At 35.7% G+C, this 19,295-nt stretch overlaps 1 protein-coding gene across 2 annotated transcripts in view; it reads left to right on the forward strand.

The window, feature by feature from the left end:
- nlgn2b (neuroligin 2b) overlaps positions 1 to 19,295 on the forward strand; it is a 106,860-nt gene that overhangs the window by 39,881 nt on the left and 47,684 nt on the right. The window lies entirely within an intron of this gene.

Consider the following 19,295-nt stretch of genomic DNA (forward strand, 5'->3'; position numbering starts at 1 on the left):
ATTTTATTGCATTTTACAAAATGTCCAAACATTTCTGGAAATAGGGTTATAAATTTATGAAACAAAATGTATACAATTTATTGAAGCTAATCAGAGGTTTCCAGTACATTGACAAGCATCTTCTCACCTCTAATCTTCTCCTGTATTACAACATAAAGGTGATCATTCTCTTTTTGAATTAGAAATTTAGCTAATTGAACAAATCAGCCACAGTTTGCTCAGTCATTTTATGTGATTAATTCTTAATTGGAAATGTTAATTCTATGTTACGTGCAGAGTTTAACTGGCAATATTGTTTCTTTTTTATTACAGTGTTTGCAAGGCTGCAATATATTGATATGGAAGGAATTCTCAATTAATGAATTGTCTGCTGTTAACATTGTTTATTTGCATATGCTGTTTGCGTTGTTTAGTTTGCCAATCTACTGTTATCCATCTCTTCAAATTTCTGCAATTTTAGGTGTATGTATAGACTTCATTCATTTTATTTTATTTTTATTTATTTTTTTTGCAGTGGATTTAAATAACTATCCTAAATATTTGTTAAAATGATCAACTTATTGTCCAAGTGTGATCTTTTTATTATTATTATTATTATTGATTAAAGTTTGAAACTCTTCCATCTCCTCTTACATTGTTAAAATGTTCTCAACACAAAATCTAACCAAAACCATTGCAGTTTTCTGCATTCTGATTTGCGATTGGTCTTCTTTCTTAAGTTTATTTGCATACTGAATTGTGTTTGGCCTTTTCTTCTTTTACACTGCAAAAACTGCACAGAAGTCACATTATGTGTGTCGATTCTAATGTGCAGCTGGAAGAAAACAAGACTGAGTGTCATGACAAAGCCAAAGTTTAAGGAGCTTTTGCAATGTAGCATTTCATTTACGCAGAACCAAAACATAAACCTAAATTCAAATAAAATGTAACTCTACTCATTCTCTGCTGTACAAGCACTGGTATTTCCTTCAGGCATGTGGCATTTGACTCTGAAAAAAAAGTTAATGTACGACTGTGCTTCAGAGGCAGAGGTGGGGCCGTTTCTCGGTCATGTCGGGGGAAATTTGATTTTATCCAGACGTGTTTCGTCAAGCAGATTGGAGTGTAACGCTCACTTCTCTTCATTCAGGGCTGCGCTCCAAATAAAAAATCCCTTTAATACAATCAATAAGGTGCGCAGCTAAACAAAAGGATGGTAACAGTCCAATAGTCAATTGAAGCTTGGCAGCATTATATAAATGTAGATTCGGTTAGTGGCACTGCAGGTTGGGAGAATGTTGCGTGTGGGGGGAGTAGTGATGTTGGCGAAGGTAAATAAATAAATAACCAGTTGGTCGACGCTGCGGAAGAACTATGGAGTCAACTGCTTTTGATGCAAGAACAAACCTCAAACAAATGCTGCTATTTCTGCCATCCTAGCAGCTCTTGATCAGGTGAAAATTGGATCAGGATTCTTCTGCAGGGGGAAAGAGAGATGGAGAAAAAAAATGGAGAGGCAGTAAGGGAGAGTGTGTATACATACACTCCTATGCCTATTGTCTTCTCATTCTCTTCTAATTGGCACAAATATATAAGATTTGCTCTATTGTTTATTTGAAAGGAGAGGTTTCTGCTGCTGTGGGTCTGATGGTGTGGCTGCGTGTGATAGAGATGCTGAATTATAGCCTGCGCTGATCAATATTCAATCAATGATGCTAGTGATTGATGACCCGGCCATGACACATGCATACACACTTTGGCCATGCTCCTCACACCCACTCACCATTCTAATGCAGAGTTTTGGAAAAAAAAAAAAGAGCCCAGAATGTACAAAATGTCTTTAAAGTATAGCCCAATAAAAGTGAGGAAATTGGCAGAATCACACAACAGTTTTCGAGAGACAAAGGTTCTGATATAATATATATATATATTATATATTATATATATATATATATATATATATATATACAGTTAGAGATTTGATCAGGTTTCAATTTGAAAACAATCTAGGAAAGATGGAAAAACTGCAAATTAGATCTCTTTAACTCAGTATTTTTTTTTCTCATTTTCTCAAATATTCAAGTAAAATAATGTGCACAGTCATACATTCAGTTGTTAAAAGGACATTTTTTTTGGTTATGGTTGATATTTATATAAAATATTTATAATATTTATTAACCGTAAATTTGCTTAATTCACCCACCGTTGACACCTTTTTAACAGTTAATCTTAGACCCTGCAACAGTCTTAAATCAAAAATTATTATAATAGTTAAATTGTAATTTGACTATTGAAACGATTCTAAAGTCGGCATGAAATCAAAATTGACCGTTCTCAGTCTGCAATTTAGAATATTGCAGTATTTATCATTTTTCCGTGCACATCATTATTTTTTTCATTAAATTCATGTGCCCTCATAATCTTTAATCAAATAACTTCCCCTCCCTCTTGCAGCGACATCTCTTCTCTTCTCTGCTGACGTGTTTACTGGCGTGAGGGCGGGACAACCTGTCACTCACATGACATCACAGCAATAGCAAACCACAACCGTCCAATCAATTTCCTGATGGACAAAATCAAGTATCGCCCTACATTTTTTCTTGTTCGAGGAGCCGTTTCACTCAGATATATGTCACAATAGGAAATAAAAGTCTATCGCAACTTCCGTTTCATGTCTATTTTAATGCTAACTTTCTCATCGAATTATTCCGAAACCAAACTATTGTACAGTAAAGACACAAAGCTAAAATTAACATATTCCATTCACATCAATTTTAATTTTATGCCATTACTGTACAATTGTCTCATTTGCTTCTATTTTTATTTTCTCTCAGTGACATTATTAAGGAAAAGATGGATTCTTGATTAGAAATTAATGAAACTGGTAACTTTCATCATGGTGGTTGTAAGAATTGAAATCCTGCCTTTTATATAAATGAGCCTAATGGCTTTTTGGTCAGTTTACTCTAGAATGCTTTAGAGTTATTTTAGAATGCTGAAAAATCCAGTTTTTAGCCTCATTTAAGCTAAATAGGCTATATTTATTGTTACATTGTTGTCAGATTTTATTGATGATTACTGAAACATAATCTTGACAAAATCTTTTGGAGATTTCGGTCTTTCTATATTGTACAGCTACTAGAAAATAGCTGCCTGGGGCTGTTATCAAGATGGCCGCCAGGTGAACTGATTTTGCCTTACAGGGACTTCTACTCCAAAGGGATTTTAGGAGAAACGTCTGAAACAAAGTTAATCCGTAACTGAGAGCTCCATTAAGAAGAGCAAAAATCTTTTGTGTTAAATGTGAATGTTTACATTTGCATGTTATGATAGCTGTGGATCGGCCTGCTTCACATCTGCAGTGAACTCTGAACTCATGCTGTTCACCAACAAACACCGTTTCACAACCATCCAGCTGTTCAGAAAAGCAGAACACACAGCTAAACACATCTGAATCCAGAACACTGCATTCATGCAGCTTCTGTGTGTGTGTGTGTGTGTGTGTGTGTGTGTGTGTGTGTGTATTCATACAATGTGACAGGATCAAATGTGTTTGTATTTGTCTAGTCAGTGGAATCTTTTGAACCCAAGCCTAGGGCAGATCAAATATCAGTTACATTGATTTGTTTGGCCGCAGCCGTGTTGTGTGTGGTGGTTTAAGAGCTGTGACACCGTCCACCTCCCCATAGTGCTGGAATACATGGTATACACATCTGCATCACAGCACAAACACCCATGTAAACCCAATCACAGGCATACATATGTGCCTAAAGCCACTTTGCCGCAATCATATCATGCAGGGTGACATGCACACACACATAGTGTAAACAGTCATTTCTTACTGGGACAAGGGTTGTAACCAATGCTGTGGATCATGACAATCCCCTGCAGGCAAATCTCCCATTTATACTGTTTCCCTCTCTCTTTCTCTCCCATATTTTTCTTTTCCCCTTAAGTACAGTACAGTTCAGCTGCATAAGAAAATGTGTATCGAATCACTCTAAACAACTAGGGGCAATTCCGTAGAAATTAATTGTGGCCACTGATACTGGCACTTATTTCTTATGCAGCACTTGTGCTCTGTTTGTGTTATTACACCACCTGAATGAGTTACGTAAATCTGGTAACAGGACAAATCAAAACCTGCATTTTTGCATTATGAAGTTTGCACTTTTCGATTCTGAGGTGTTGGTTGTGGAGAATGCAGCAGACTACAAGAATGGTGCCATGTTTGTGCAAAATGCTTTTTGGTTGACAAGAAGCTCTGAGTGGTTGGTAGGTGGTTGTGTACTGGCCCAAATCGACAGGAACCTCCAAGTGTCTTTGGGCAAATCTCAAATAAGTATGCTTGGTTCAACTTTCACCCCAAATTCAAAAGAAAAAAGAAAGAAAGAAAAAAAATGTAGGACCATTAGATTTTTTTCTTTTCTTTAAAGAACTAATCATATCTCTGTCCAAATTGTCATTAAAATCTCATTATATTCAAGGGTGATTTTCTTTAATTTTTTTATTATTATGAAACAGTTTGTCATTTGTCATTAAAGCAACAAAGGTATGTGTATAATACAAAATAAAAGGGTTAGTTCGCCCAAAAATAAAAATTCTGTCAATAAGTTCCCATCCATGTGTCATTCCAAACCCGCAAGACCTGTGTTCATCTTCGGAACACAAATTAAGATATTTTTTGATGAAATCCAAGTTTTGTTTTCCCCCATAAAAAGCAACATCATTCAAGGTCCAGAAAGGTATTAAATACATTGTTAAAATAGTCCATGTGACTACGGTGATTCAACCTCAATGGTGTTTTTGCGCACAAAAAGTATTCTCGTCACTTCATAACATTTAGGTTGAACCACTGTTGTCATGTTGACTATTTTAACAATGTCTCGAATGTGGTAATTTTGTTTGCATTCTATGGGAGATAAAAAACCTCTCGGATATAATCAAAAATATCTTAATTTGTGCTCCAAAGAAGAACGACGGTCTTGCAGGTTTGGAACGACATGAGGTTGAGTACTTAATGACATAAATTTCATTTTTGGGTGATCTAAGCCTGTAATGAATACATTTTTTCTGGTAATACTCAAGGCCGGTCTCATTTTTTGAAGGTCTCGGTCTTCTCTTGGTATCGACCACATTTGTACTCTATCTCGTTTCCTTATTGAATAAATCAGCTGCTTTGAATGAATCGATTGAATAAATGATTCTGTGGCTCACTTATTAATTGTTTTGCTGCCAACTACTAGCGGTTTTAGTTTTATATTTAAAAGTACAAATTTTATTTATTTTATATATATTTTATTTTATTTATTTTTAAAACATTAATCTCAGCATTATTTATGCATTTATAATTGTACCAATTCAGATGCAACTTCTGTGCCACCTCTTCAGTGCAAAGATGAATTTTGTTGTTAGTGATTTCATTTGATTGGTAACAGCTCTATATAGTGTTTTATTATTTATATTTATTTATTTATTGATTACATATAAGACATTTTTCAGCCTGTAAATGTGGATCTTTCAGATGATTTTGAGGGGTGCTAGTGTGGTCTTGGTCTTGACTCGTTCTCGCCCTGCCTTGGTCTTGTCTTGGTCTCAACACAGTCTGGTCTTGGTTTTGCTTTGTTCTCAGTTTTCGGTGGTCTTGACTACAACACTACAATCTGGTATAATCAGTACAATCTAGTCCTAATACAGCATTCATTTTAATATTGATTGCTTACCTAAAAATGTGCACACCCAAACCTGTATGAATTTCTTTCTCTTGCAGAATAAGATATTTTGACTAATGTTTCAATATTTTTGTCCATACATTGAAAGTCAATGATGTCCAAAAATATCTTCTTTTATGTTCTACAGATAAGTGTATATACATGCACACATACGTATGTAAGAATACACATATGTAAGTATATGTGATTGTGTATATGATTTATCTAGATAAATTATTTTTATTTAATAGCAGCATTACATTACAACCCTTTACAATGCGAGTAAATCACTCACATATGTGACCAAATTTCACGAGAGGCGACTAAAAAGTCTTTAATTAGCCAATGGCTAGTAAATTGTATGATTGCTTGCTTGTAATAGAGTTAGAGGAAAAAATATGTTTAGCACCGATATAATTTCAGTACCTGCTGAGCTTTACGCACTGTCTGAGAGCGTCCTCTGTCGCTTTCTCTCACACACGCGCACTCACTGTGAGTGAAAGAGGCGGCACATGTAGACCAGTGCTGCGTTGTCATGAAAGTTTATCATTTGCATGCGTATTTAAGCCTTGCTAATTTAAACATTCAGGCGAAAGTTAACTCGCACGTGCTGTGTGAGAAGTTTTGTGTGCGCAAACTTTACATCCAAAGCGCTTCCAGAAAGCCGTGTCTGACAGCACGTGATTACTGAATTGAGTTCTCTTTCACATCTTCTTGAACTGACAATTTCACACAAAATGATGTGTCTTAAGTTGGGGTGGGACAAAATATGGGACAAATGCGAAACGCGTTTGAGACTGATTTAAATCCGATCGCTCAAATCACTTCAGGAGGTGGTCTGAGAAGCATTCCAGTCAAAACTATCTATGCATCAGTCTAAATGCATCTGGTTGTTGAAACCACATTTGTAAATTTTACTTATCCCAAAAATACTAAAACTGAAATGTGTGAGAGTCAGATATGATAGCGCTACTGCATCACGCATCGCCGCAGATGAACAGCTAAGAACCTCTTCAGCAAACTGATGTGCAAACTGCCGCATATGAAAGTGAAAGTAAGTCGCAGACTCTTAAAGCACAATTACCTTCAATAAAAGTAATGAGACCTTACCAGTGCTGTTGCCGCTCTCTCTTATTGCGGTCTTTGATTTTTGAAATTAGCTGATGGTCAATAAAATGCACCACATATTTGTTGCTTTCGGTGACGTGAACTCCATTAAATCTGCATATAGCGCAGGAACTGAAGATCAGATTTATCTGTTTTGCGGATAAAGAGAGAAAACCTGCACTGAAACTTTTCACTGGCATTTTGTTTTCATAGATATCGTGAAGTATCATTATAGGATTGTCTAATATATCGATTATCGCAGAATAGCTGTATTGCGATATTATTGTTTTTGTGAGCCGTGTATCGTGATCATATCACATCGCAGGTACCCTGCAATTCCCACCCCAAGTCTTAAGTGAACGTAAACACGAGAAAGGTAACGCATGTGTAATAGTATCAGTATAATGGATCAGTGCATTAGCTCTTAAGGTGGACTCAGTATTATTTCAAATACAATGTTTGGAAGTTAGTCGGGCTGATACCAACAACAAACGTCTAACCAATCAGCATTAGGGGGGGCGTATGACGGTCGAGGAGAGAGAACGAGCAAGAGGGAGATCTGAAAATAAGAAAAAAAAAAACTGCAGAACGAGAGATGGAACACAATACAAAAGCTCAAAAGAATATCATTGGAATGAAGGTTTATGACTGGGCAAGTGCTTTAGGACCAGCGTTTATATTAGAAAAACTTTCCAGCATTGGAGAGAGCTTAGTGGGAAAGCCTAAAAACAGTCGCGGAGACAACTTTGATTCCTTCTCATGTAAGTAACACTGGGTTTTGATTGTCTGGAGCTGCTGTTCTGTTGGCGATTAACAACAAACTCTTTTTTTGTACTTACTCTTGTGTACTGTACATTCATTTTTTGTGCTTCCTTGCTGTTCATTCATTATCTGCGCTTTATTTTTTGTGAAGCATTATTTAGTGTGCATCAGCTGTGATAAACAGACATCCACTCGCATTGCATGTGTAATAGCGGCCAGGTAGTGAGAGTTTTGCAGTTAAACTACTGCACACTGATGACTGCTAGAGAATGCGGTGTTTAGCGTCATTGATAGTGCATTCGCCTTGTATGCCAGCAGCGATCGGGCCGGGGTTCGATACAGACTCGGAGCAGGGTGGTTAGGATTGGAGTGTGAGTTTTGGAGGCAGAGCAATGAAGAGAGGGGTGGGTTTGTTTGGGTTGATTTCAAATATCAACAAATTTGAGAAATAGTATACAGCACCTTTAAAGTGACAGCAGCCTAATATTCTTGCTGCTGCCTGTGTTTTTAATGTTAATCAAACAACAGACTCACTGCAAAAAATAACTCAATGCTCTTAACTGAATAACTTTTTTAACTTTATATTTCATTTATAAAGTGAAGACTATGTAGTGTTATTTTACATTTTATTACTTAATTCAATTTATGTACCTAATCTACCTAATTTTTGTTATTAACTTGTTAGATTGTTAGATCTATCTGAAAATATCTGAAAAGCACTGTTTATTTAACTTGCATCTTTGTTTTATTGTTGTTTATTTTTGCTATTGCTTGTAGTTTGGTTTGTTCACTTGACTTTAGTAGTGTTTGAAATGTATATTTTATATTTATATTTTATATTATATGTAGAAGTTGCTTTAAAATATATTTCAAGTAATAATACTGTAACTGGAGGAAATTTGATTTTTATTTGTCATGTTGATAATCTCAAATGCAAAAAAAATCTTATTGCTCCTAAAAATAGTCTTGACATTTTTATGCAAAATACTATAGCAAATAACAACCTACAATTTCCTCCTACTTTCATTATTATGACCTGGACATTTTACCCCTATGATATTCTTGCCCCTAGATATAGCTTGGTTCTCTCCTTCAGCCTGTTTTATTGTGCACTGGGCAAACATGTCTGATAACTTAGTATTGTAATAGCATCTCATCTCACTAAACCATATGATTTGAGGTATCAATTATGTCTGCAGCATAAAGCATACCTAACAACATGCCTAAGTTTAGTACTCAGCGTTAGGGCTTTGTTTTAAATTCAGCCCTAAGTATGAGCAAAAGTAGTAGTGATGTTTGCCGTAACACGCACCACTAACAACATGGCAGACCCTCCTTTACTGTGAAAGGTCTATTAGAACCAACAGCTCTACATAAACGCACACACCTCTTTTAACTCCAGCTGTGCTCTGTGTGAAAAGGCAGCTGTGTTCTCGTCTAGCCGACTGTGTTAGCCCCTGCCACAGTTCTACCTCCGCCAAACACCCAGAATCCTCCATTTTTATTACCGGTTGGACGAGCATTTACCATCCATACGCTTTATTAAAAGCTATATTTCAGAGCACAGCATGATGCAGCAGACGCAGACAGCACACCAGCGAGAGAAAGAGCGAACAAGAGATAGATAGAGCATGACAGGAGAGCGAGAGAGAGAGAAAGAGGAAGAGAAGGATGACACTTGTTTGAGTGGGAGCAGCTGGGAGATTGCTAGCAGTAACTGAAGGTTTATGTCATGGAGACATGGACAGTCTTCTTCTCACTTGCCCACAGGCGCTGAACGGCAAAGAAACACAGCTCCGCAAGCTCATACGCACACGCGTGCCCGATGACCTCATTTTCACAGAGCTCTTGGAGACGATTACAACGGTGATTCGTCCCTCTCCCGAAATTTCACTGAAAAACTGGCCATTACATCATGTCACTTGAGGCTGCGCTCACCTCCTTACTGGGTGACTTTTAAAAACAACATGAAATGGTATTCACAACCCATTTAGCTCCTGTAATGTGACATTTTTGAGTGCAACAGAATATTTAGCTGGAATGTCGATGTAAGGTGGGGCTTGATTGTATCCATCAGAATTTGATTGAATGCTGAAAAGTGGGCTATTATGTTACGGATAATATTTTCCATGCTTACACGGTCTTGTTTATCTTCAGGGTCTGTATCATTATACCTGGAGAAAGCTAGTCATTAGCAAGTGACAGTAAAAACATTTATAATGTTACAAAAGATTTCTATTTCAAATAAATGCTGTTCTCTTGAACTTTCTGTTTAGCTAAGAATTCTGGAAAAAAAGTACAATAGTTTCCACAAAAATATTAAGCAGCATGTTTTCAACATTGATAATAGTAAGAAATGTTACTTGAGCACCAAATCAGCATATTAGAATGATTTCTGAAGGATCATGTGACACCAGAGATGGAAACTCGAGTCTTGGACTTGGACTTGGACTTGGACTCGAGTCACACTTAAAGGTGCCATCGAATGAAAAATTTAATTTACCTCGGCATAGATGAATAGCAAGAGTTCAGTACATGGAAATGACATACAGTCAGTCTCAAACTCCATTGTTTCCTCCTTCTTATATAAATCTCATTTGTTTAAAAGACCTCCGAAAAACGGGCGAATCTCAACATAACACCGACTGTTACGTAACAGTCGGGATCATTAATATGTACGCCCCCAATATTTGCATATGCCAGCTCATGTTCAAGGGATTACACAAGGGCAAAACGTCTGGATCCGTGCACAGCTGAATCATCAGACTAGGTATGCAAGCAAGAACAATAGAGCAATCATAACTGACATGATCCATGATATCATGATATTTTTAGTGATATTCGTAAACTGTCTTTCTAAATGTTTCATTAGCATGTTGCAATGTACTGTTAAATGTGGTTAAAGTTACCATCGTTTCTTACTGTATTCAAGGAGACAAGAGCCGTCGCTATTTTCATTTTTAAAACCTTGCAGTCTGTATAATCCATAAACACATCTTCATTCTTTATAAATCTCTCCAACAGTGTGTAATGTTAGCTTTAGCCATGGAGCACAATCAAACTCATTCAGAATCAAATGTAAACATCCAAATAAATACTATACTCACAGGAATCGATGCATGCATGCAGCATGCATGACGAACACTTTGTAAAGATCCATTTTGAGGGTTATATTAGCTGTGTGAACTTTGTTTGTGCTGGTTAAGGCAGTCGAGAGCTCGGGGGCGGGGGAGCGAGAGATTTAAAGGGGCCGCACGCTGAATCGGTGCATATGTAATTATGGATCAAAATAGGCAGATAAAAAAATTAATTTAAAAAAAATTATGGGGTATTTTGAGCTGAAACTTCACAGACACATTCAGGGGACACCTTAGACTTATATTTCATCTTTTGAAAAGGGGTTCTAGGGCACCTTTAAGTCGCAAAAATAAACTACTTGCAACTTGACTTGGACTCATGAACTACTAACCCAAGACTTGACTCGAGACTTGACTTGGACTTAAAGACAGAGACTTGTGAAAAATACAAGTCTTTTGGCATGGCACTCCCGATTACATTCTCTATTTACTACCTCACATGATGGCACAAAACACCACATTTTACTATTCATTCATTCCCAAATATGTGCTGCTGCAGCAGTAAATATCACTAATCATCTCTAAACACACCAAGCCATCGAGCGTGTGACGCATCTGAAAGCACGCAAATTCATCACCCATTAGAAAACTTGTTAAATTAGCAATGAATAATAACAATATAGCCATGCCTTACCTTGCGATAAACTTTGTCATTTCATTTGAAAAGCAATCAATTAATCCAAAGGGAAGCTGCGGTGTTGCACAGCTGCAGAGGCTTGCTTGTGGTCCATTTTCAAGTACATGTCCTTTTTTTTTTTTTTTTTTTTTTTTTTTTTAATATGCATTTTGATAATGCATATAATATCCAGATTTACCATGTTAAATTGTATTTGGATTGGACGAACACTTCCATACGCATTTTATGACCCTGTCGGTCCGACTCATTTCCACAGATCAGTTTAAGTCGCAGTGTGTTATTATATTGCCTTATCACAAACGAGACACACAGATGGAAATGTTGTTTACTGTAACACTTGTCTATACATAGGTTTTGTTACCGCCGATGCTCACTGGAAGACTACAGGTGCATCCCAATTCGCGTACTTATGAGTAGTGCATTCACACTAAAAAAATTCCAAAAAGAGAAAGTACACTTTAAATACCCTGGATGATGCACTAAATTAACAGAAAAAATGAAGTGTGGAATGTTGGACACTTCATGCACTCAACTGTCGCAGCTTTAATTACGTAGTGGAGGGGAAGGGGCTGTCAGACTCCGATGTTAAATGACAAAATAACCTTATACAATTCACGCACTACATGGATGAGTACATAAGTACATAGTGTATAAGTGCATAGTGTATAGTGTGTCATTTGGGACGCAACTTCTATTTTCCAGCATTGCTTGAAATCTACAGCAAACTACGGCAACTCCTAGCTCAAAATACACAGCACTTTTTTCATTGCGGTGGTTATAAATGGTATAATTTTGTATAAAGTTACAAAGTGATAGAAATTATTTAAATAGTATTTTGTGTGCTTTATTTGTTTTGATATTTAAATACACTGTTAATTACAATAACAACTAGACGAAAAAATATATTGATAAAAATAGAACAAAGACTTGACTTGAGACTTGATTTGGACTTGACCGCAGGGACTTGTGTATATGTCTGTGTGACACTGAAGACTGTAGTAATGACTGCTGAAAATTTAGCTTTGCCATCAAAGGAATAAATTACATTTTAAGATTTTTTGGTGGGTGATCATTTAAGTCTTATTTAATCTACTTAAGTTATTCAGTCAAGATTAGTGAGTGATTTTCTTTTGTCATTCGTTTGATTATCATTAATGACAGACTGCAGCAGGTATATTAGGCTACTGTCACTTTAAGAGCTAATGCATGGATCCAACATACTGTTACACACACATTTTCTTTCTCAACTGTGTGCGTTTTTTATTCGTCCACATTCTGCACAACTTCCCATTCTTTTCTCCTCTTATCGCTAGTAAATCAAAGACTTATATCGCTTCTCTTGTGGCTTATCGACTAAAAATTACAACCAAAAGCTGCACAATGTGGCATCGTATATTATATTTTGAGTTGTGTTGCGGTAAAAATAGCAAAATGACAGTGTCAGAAGCTCAGTGAGTGCAACCATTTGACGTCATCGACATAGAACGCACTGTGCACCTAAACAAAATGGCGTCGCCCATTGTCCAAAATGGTCTAAATATGTCATGGACATATTTTTTAAATAACGTAAATCTTTCATGGGTTTTCAACTACATATTTCAGTAATAGAGATTATATATTGAGCCATACAAGTCTTAACACCAGGGGTTCCCTTTAAGATAAATCCCACTGCATTTAAGTGAATACTCTCCAAAAGGCATTTTGACATTTTTATGTACACATTTAGACGCAAATCCTAAGCCCATTTTCATATCTGCGTTTGACTCCAACTAGGAGTACACACACAGAAAGCCACCTAGGAAACAGTGTCTCTTTTGTGGCTTAATATGCTTTTAATATATATATTATGCTTTTAATAATAATATATAATAATATATATATATATATATATATATATATATATATATATATATATATATATATATATATATACATACAGTCCAAAAGTTTGGAACCACTAAGATTTTTAATGTTTTTAAAAGAAGTTTCGTCTGCTCACCAAGGCTACATTTATTTAATTAAAAATACAGTAAAAAACAATAATATTGTGAAATATTATTAAAATTTAAAATAACTGTGTACTATTTAAATATATTTGACAAAGTAATTTATTCCTGTGATGCAAAGCTGAATTTTCAGCATCGTTACTCCAGTCTTCAGTGTCACATGATCCTTCAGAAATCCTTCTAATATGCTGATTTGCTGCTCAATAAACATTTATGATTATTTTCAATGTTGAAAACAGTTGTGTACTTTTTTTTTCAGGATTCCTTGATGAATAGAAAGTTCAAAAGAACAGCATTTATCTGAAATACAAAGCTTCTGTAGCATTATACACTACCGTTCAAAAGTTTGGGGTCAGTAAGAATTTTTATTTTTATTTTTTTGAAAACAAAAAAAAAAGAAATGAATACTTTTATTCAGCAAGGATGCATTAAATCAATCAAAAGTGGCAGTAAAGACATTTATAATGTTACAAAAGATTAGATTTCAGATAAACACTGTTCTTTTGAACTTTCTATTCATCAAATAATCCTGAAAAAAAATGTTGTACACAAATATTTTGTACAATTGTACACATTAAATGTTTCTTGAGCAGCAGATCAGCATATTAGAATGATTTCTGAAGGATCATGTGACACTGAAGACTGGAGTAATGATGCTGAAAATTCAGCTTTGCCATCACAGGAATAAATTACATTTTAAAAATATTAAAATCAAAAACACTTATTTTAAATTGTAATAATATTTCACAATATTACTGTTTTTTACTGTATTTTTAATTAAATAAATGTAGCCTTGGTGAGCAGACGAAACTTCTTTTAAAAACATTAAAAAATCTTAGTGGTTCCAAACTTTTGGACTGTACTGTGTATATATATATATATATATATATATATATATATATATATATATATATATATATATATATATATATATATATATATATATATATTAACACGTCCCGCAGTTTAGCAACAGTAGACAGCATTTTACAACACTCAATTATTTGGGTGATTTGGATGTTAAGTTTGGGCTTTTAGGGAGTAATGAAAGTGCACCACTGTGAAGGAAAGGAAGGTGTGTTGGACAGAATGCGGCAGTGGCACAATAATCTTTTTACCTCGATTATTTTGTTTTCATAATCGTTGGAAGACAAAATTGAAAATCAAGTACGATTAATCGCACAGCCCTAATACACAGCTACTTTTAAATAGCCATCAATAGATCACTGCACTGATGACGTAATTTTGTAAGTTATCATTACTGTGGTTCCCTTGACAAAAAGCCAATAGGATTTTTCCATTGGCTTTTATATAATCGCAGAAAATAAGCTCCATGACCAAAAAAAGTTTATGATTCTTAAACATTTTTTCATCAAGATAATCTTCACAAATAGACACAACTTTTATGAATTTTAAAAACCAGAAGTAAAAAGCTAACATTTGGCTATAAACAAACTAAACCTTATTTGCATGACTTAAAGGTCATGCTTCGCTAAGCTTCCGACAGCTCTTTCAGTCTTTAAAATCTACAAGTTAGAGTTTGAATATTGAGTTTATAATGTGATGATGTAGAATAAAGGGTTAGTTCATCCAAAAAATGAAAATTCTATCATATATTACTCACCCTCATGTCGTTCTACACCCGTAAGACCTTCGTTCATCTTCGGAACACAAATTAGGATATTTTTGATGAAATCCAAAGGCTCGGTGAGGCCTCTATTGCCAGCAAGGTAATTAACACTTTCAGATGTCCAGAAAGGTACTAAAAACATATTTAAAACAGTTCATGTGAGTAAAGTGATTCAACCTTAATATTATAAAGTGACGAGAATACTGCCGGACACAACAGCCGCTGGAAACTGGACACAATAATTTCTAGGATGTCTGGTTAGGACACAGTGTTAGCGTTATTACAAAACAGAAAGAAAGAAACTGCTGTAGCTATTGTTTTATGGCTCATCTAGAGTCTTTAATGGAGGGGAGATATATATTGAGCACATGACTTCAGCCCTTCAAGGCAGATTGCTTTCATGTATTGTTTTTTCTTAGTCTGCTCCCCTTGCAGACAGTGAGAGGGAGACAGAGAGATAAAAAAGCAAAAAGAGAGACGGAGAGAATATACTGAAGACATCTCTACACGGCAAGCCTGTCAGGGAGGACAAACCTGCTGGTTACACTGGGATGGCTTACTGCCGGGTTTCCTGTCACACACTACTGTCAAAAAGTACCAAATACACACTCGCTCACACACAAACTTTCACAGAAAGAAAGTGTTTACTGCACAAACTGTTCGGCAGCTCAACACGCACACTCGAAACCCACTGCCATCTCTCAGACTGGGAGTAACGCCACATTCACGGAGCCTGGTTTTCCCTTCCGACTGTCACCGCACCAGACGCTCAACAGCCCACGTTCCACCCAAGACTCATCCCACGTAAATGATCTTTCCCTTAATTTTAAGTCTTCATTATCATGGTTTTCTGCTTTTCTTCCACACCGATGGTATATCCCATGTCTTCTCTTGCACTTAGAGGTGAATTCGGGCCTTCGTTTTAAAGCTGGTGCGTCGTCTTCAAAGGCCAGCAGGATTAGGTTTCTGGAAATGCCTGAGCTCTAATGGAGGCTGTAGACCATATAGACGGAAGCAGTAACCAGTAAAGTAGTGAAAGCTTGATCTCCAAATGCTTTAAGCATCGATAAAGTGCTGACGTTGCTGAGACTTAATCACACACACGCGCTCGCTCCATACTCCCATCAACCTGTCTCCTGCTCTCCAGCCTTTACTGGAAGAACTGACCTGAGATGGTGAATTGAACTGAAAATCACGTCAGCATTGATCGAGTCTCGAAGCTTAAGTGCAATTCAGGAGGAGATTCAGCTCAGATGAACACGTAAGAAGGCGCACACACTCGACAACATAAGGAATAAGCATATGTTTCGTTCATTTTAGAATGCATGATTAAAGGCGAAGTATGTCATTTCAGTTTTGTTAATAAGAGTTAATAATATAGATGAATCGAGGTGAATCACATTACAAACTTTGATTTGGAGCAAAAAAAGTATTTGAAAATCCTGCTTTAAATGGCTTTAATGAGGGAAACTACAGTCAAATGAAGCATTGCGAATTAAAAGCTATAGATAAATTCAAAGCTACTGATTAGAGCTGTCACAATATCAGATTTTTCACTACATGATTATTGTGGCCAAAAGAATTCACAGTCGCGATATCTAGAAATCATGAAAAAATAAATAATGCTATCAGTCAAATTCATCTTTATTTTTTTATCCTTCATTTTTGAAGAATCACACCTGCATACAAAAGGGACAATTACATTTAATGGGAACCATTTTGAAATAACTTCCATCTGTGAACTCATGTGGCTTCTTGTCACAGAATGAGGCAGAAATTGTGTTATTTTATAGTATTCTATACAATGATAATGGATGTCAATTAGCATTGCATTATAAATATACATTATCCGAGATGGCTTGATATACTGTCACAATGGTGTGTTAATTCTCTTCATGTTTAATCAGTCAAGATGTCTCTATCTGCATTTTATTCAGCTGCAGCCATATTAGGGATTTTCTGGAACGTCATAAATTATATTACTCCTATGAGTCTCACTTGTGAATGAAACAAATGACATGTGAGAGTTTAGCGTTCCTTAATGCTCACATCGCCCTATTTCAGGTAACAATGTATCAATGATTAACAACCTCCTAGCTTACAATAGGTCTGTCTATAAGGTTTATAAGCTATCTTGCTATCCCTGATTGGGATTCTTTTTTCTGGAACCTGACTGTTGTAATCTATTTGTTGAGCAAGTGTTGCTGTGTTGGACTGGTCTGGATACTTTAGCAAACTGCATCCGAATTCAGCAGTGTTAAAATATGTGCTACATTTGATAAAGCTTATTGAACTTTAAAAAAGTATATTCTATCAATATTTGTGCATACACTATGAATAGTAGTGTGAAATGAGTAATAGTATGAAAAATTACTGTCGTGTTGGCATTGTCATGTGAACTGCTTCATTAGCTAAGTCATTGTTCCTGACTATTTACAAATATAATGACTCTCCTGTGGCCTCACACTTCAGAATTTCAGCGCAACAAATGCGTCATCCAGGTATTTTTTGCTATTGATTTTATGAATACTGTGTATTTGGGCATACTACACATTTGAAATACTGCTTTTTGCATACTATACAGAATGGAAGGAGTTGTATTCAGACTTTAATAGGATATCAACCTACTAATGGCTTACTTTGTTGTCTCTGCACTTGGGATAAGAGAAAGTATTACTTTCATTGAAAACATTTTCACAAATAGAATTGTTAATATGTGTATATGTGGTTTAAGAAAAATCAGGCGGTGAGCATTTGAAAGGAGTGCTGTATGAGAATACAGTTGTGCTGTATATATGTTTGTTAGACAATCTGGGTGAGGATTACACGCACAGCAATGACAAATGGGATTTGTATGTGTGTGTGTGTGTATGTGTGTGTGTGGTCTATTGGTGTGGAGAGCCTGTGTAGCAGATAAACGGTAAATAAATGGAGACGATTTCTATCTCGTCTCTTACAGGCCCACCGCCAGTGCTGAGGAAGGGGGTAGGGGGTCATGCTGATAATACCCCTTAATGGCTGTCGCCACACAAACATTTAGCATTTAACCTGAGTTAGCGACAGATGCTAATGTGTCTCGCTGCACCAGATCCGGTCCTGAAGAAGCCAGTGAGAATACACTAATTAAACGAGAAGAAAAATAGAATTTAACTTGCATCATTTAGCACTTGACTTTCAAGGCAATATTAGCATTAGATACTGTGGTGGTAGGAGGGTGTGATTAGAATAGCATGTAACATGTATTAGTATTAATATGGTAATCTAACTTGCTACAAAGAATACCATGGTAAACATCTAAAAAAAAAAAAAAACACGGTATTACCATAGTAACATGTTAATGTATTATTATTTATATACTATTATTTATATTTTGATTAATTTAATACATAATATAATTTGTACTTAATATAATATGATTGATTTTATATGTTTTTATTTTTATTAGTGTATATATATGTATATAGTGCTTACATTTATTAGACCACCTGTCATAATAAAAAGAAACAAATATTTTAGGATTATTATATTTTTTAGATAATATATATTATATTATAGGATTATTGTATTTTTCAATTACTGAAAATTAGTTTTAGTTTTACTTAACAATAGCAGCACTGATGGTAACAAGTAGTATCATGTGGTGTTTTGCTGAAAAATAAGGATGGAGAAGAGTCAAGGTCAAATTTGTTGTCATTTTTCACATTTATTTTGTCATACAAATGTGTGGAACACTTTTTGTTTTTACCAGTTGCTCTGCAGTGCAAAATTGGTAAATATGATTTTGACTTCCAATTTCACTTTGTACCAGATGCTGATATTGTTTGGAAATTTGAATAGATGTTAATTTATAGCTGTACATTTTATAATTATAGAAAATGTTCATTTATAGCTATAAATGTATGTCCTTTGCAGATGCTATCTTAAGAAAATGACACAACTTGTTGGTTGGTTGGTTGGTTTGTTTGTAAGACCGGAAAAGAGAGATCACAGTTTCAGCAGTCTTATCCTGTGAGGGGGAGTTAGACTCCCACAGGACATTAAGACAGAGGACTCCTGAGGGCCATCGCACTAAACGCAGCTTTGCTACAGTGTTTCCACATGTCTCATCACTTTCTCTCTTTGGGCACAAAGAAAGATGGCTGGACATTTGTCATTGAAAGCCTGGCATGTAGCGAATGAGTGAGTGCGGAAGGGAAAACTGAGGAAGAAAAGAGACAACAACATCGCAGCTGCTAGTAGAGATGTTAGCAAGTGTCACACCACCATCAGTTTCTCTCTTTCTCTTTCTATTTCTATGAGTTTGTTGTCTGTTTTGTTCTTTTGCTT

This window comes from Megalobrama amblycephala, linkage group LG2 (genome assembly GCF_018812025.1).
Source record: "Megalobrama amblycephala isolate DHTTF-2021 linkage group LG2, ASM1881202v1, whole genome shotgun sequence".
In the NCBI taxonomy this organism is placed as follows: domain Eukaryota; kingdom Metazoa; phylum Chordata; class Actinopteri; order Cypriniformes; family Xenocyprididae; genus Megalobrama; species Megalobrama amblycephala.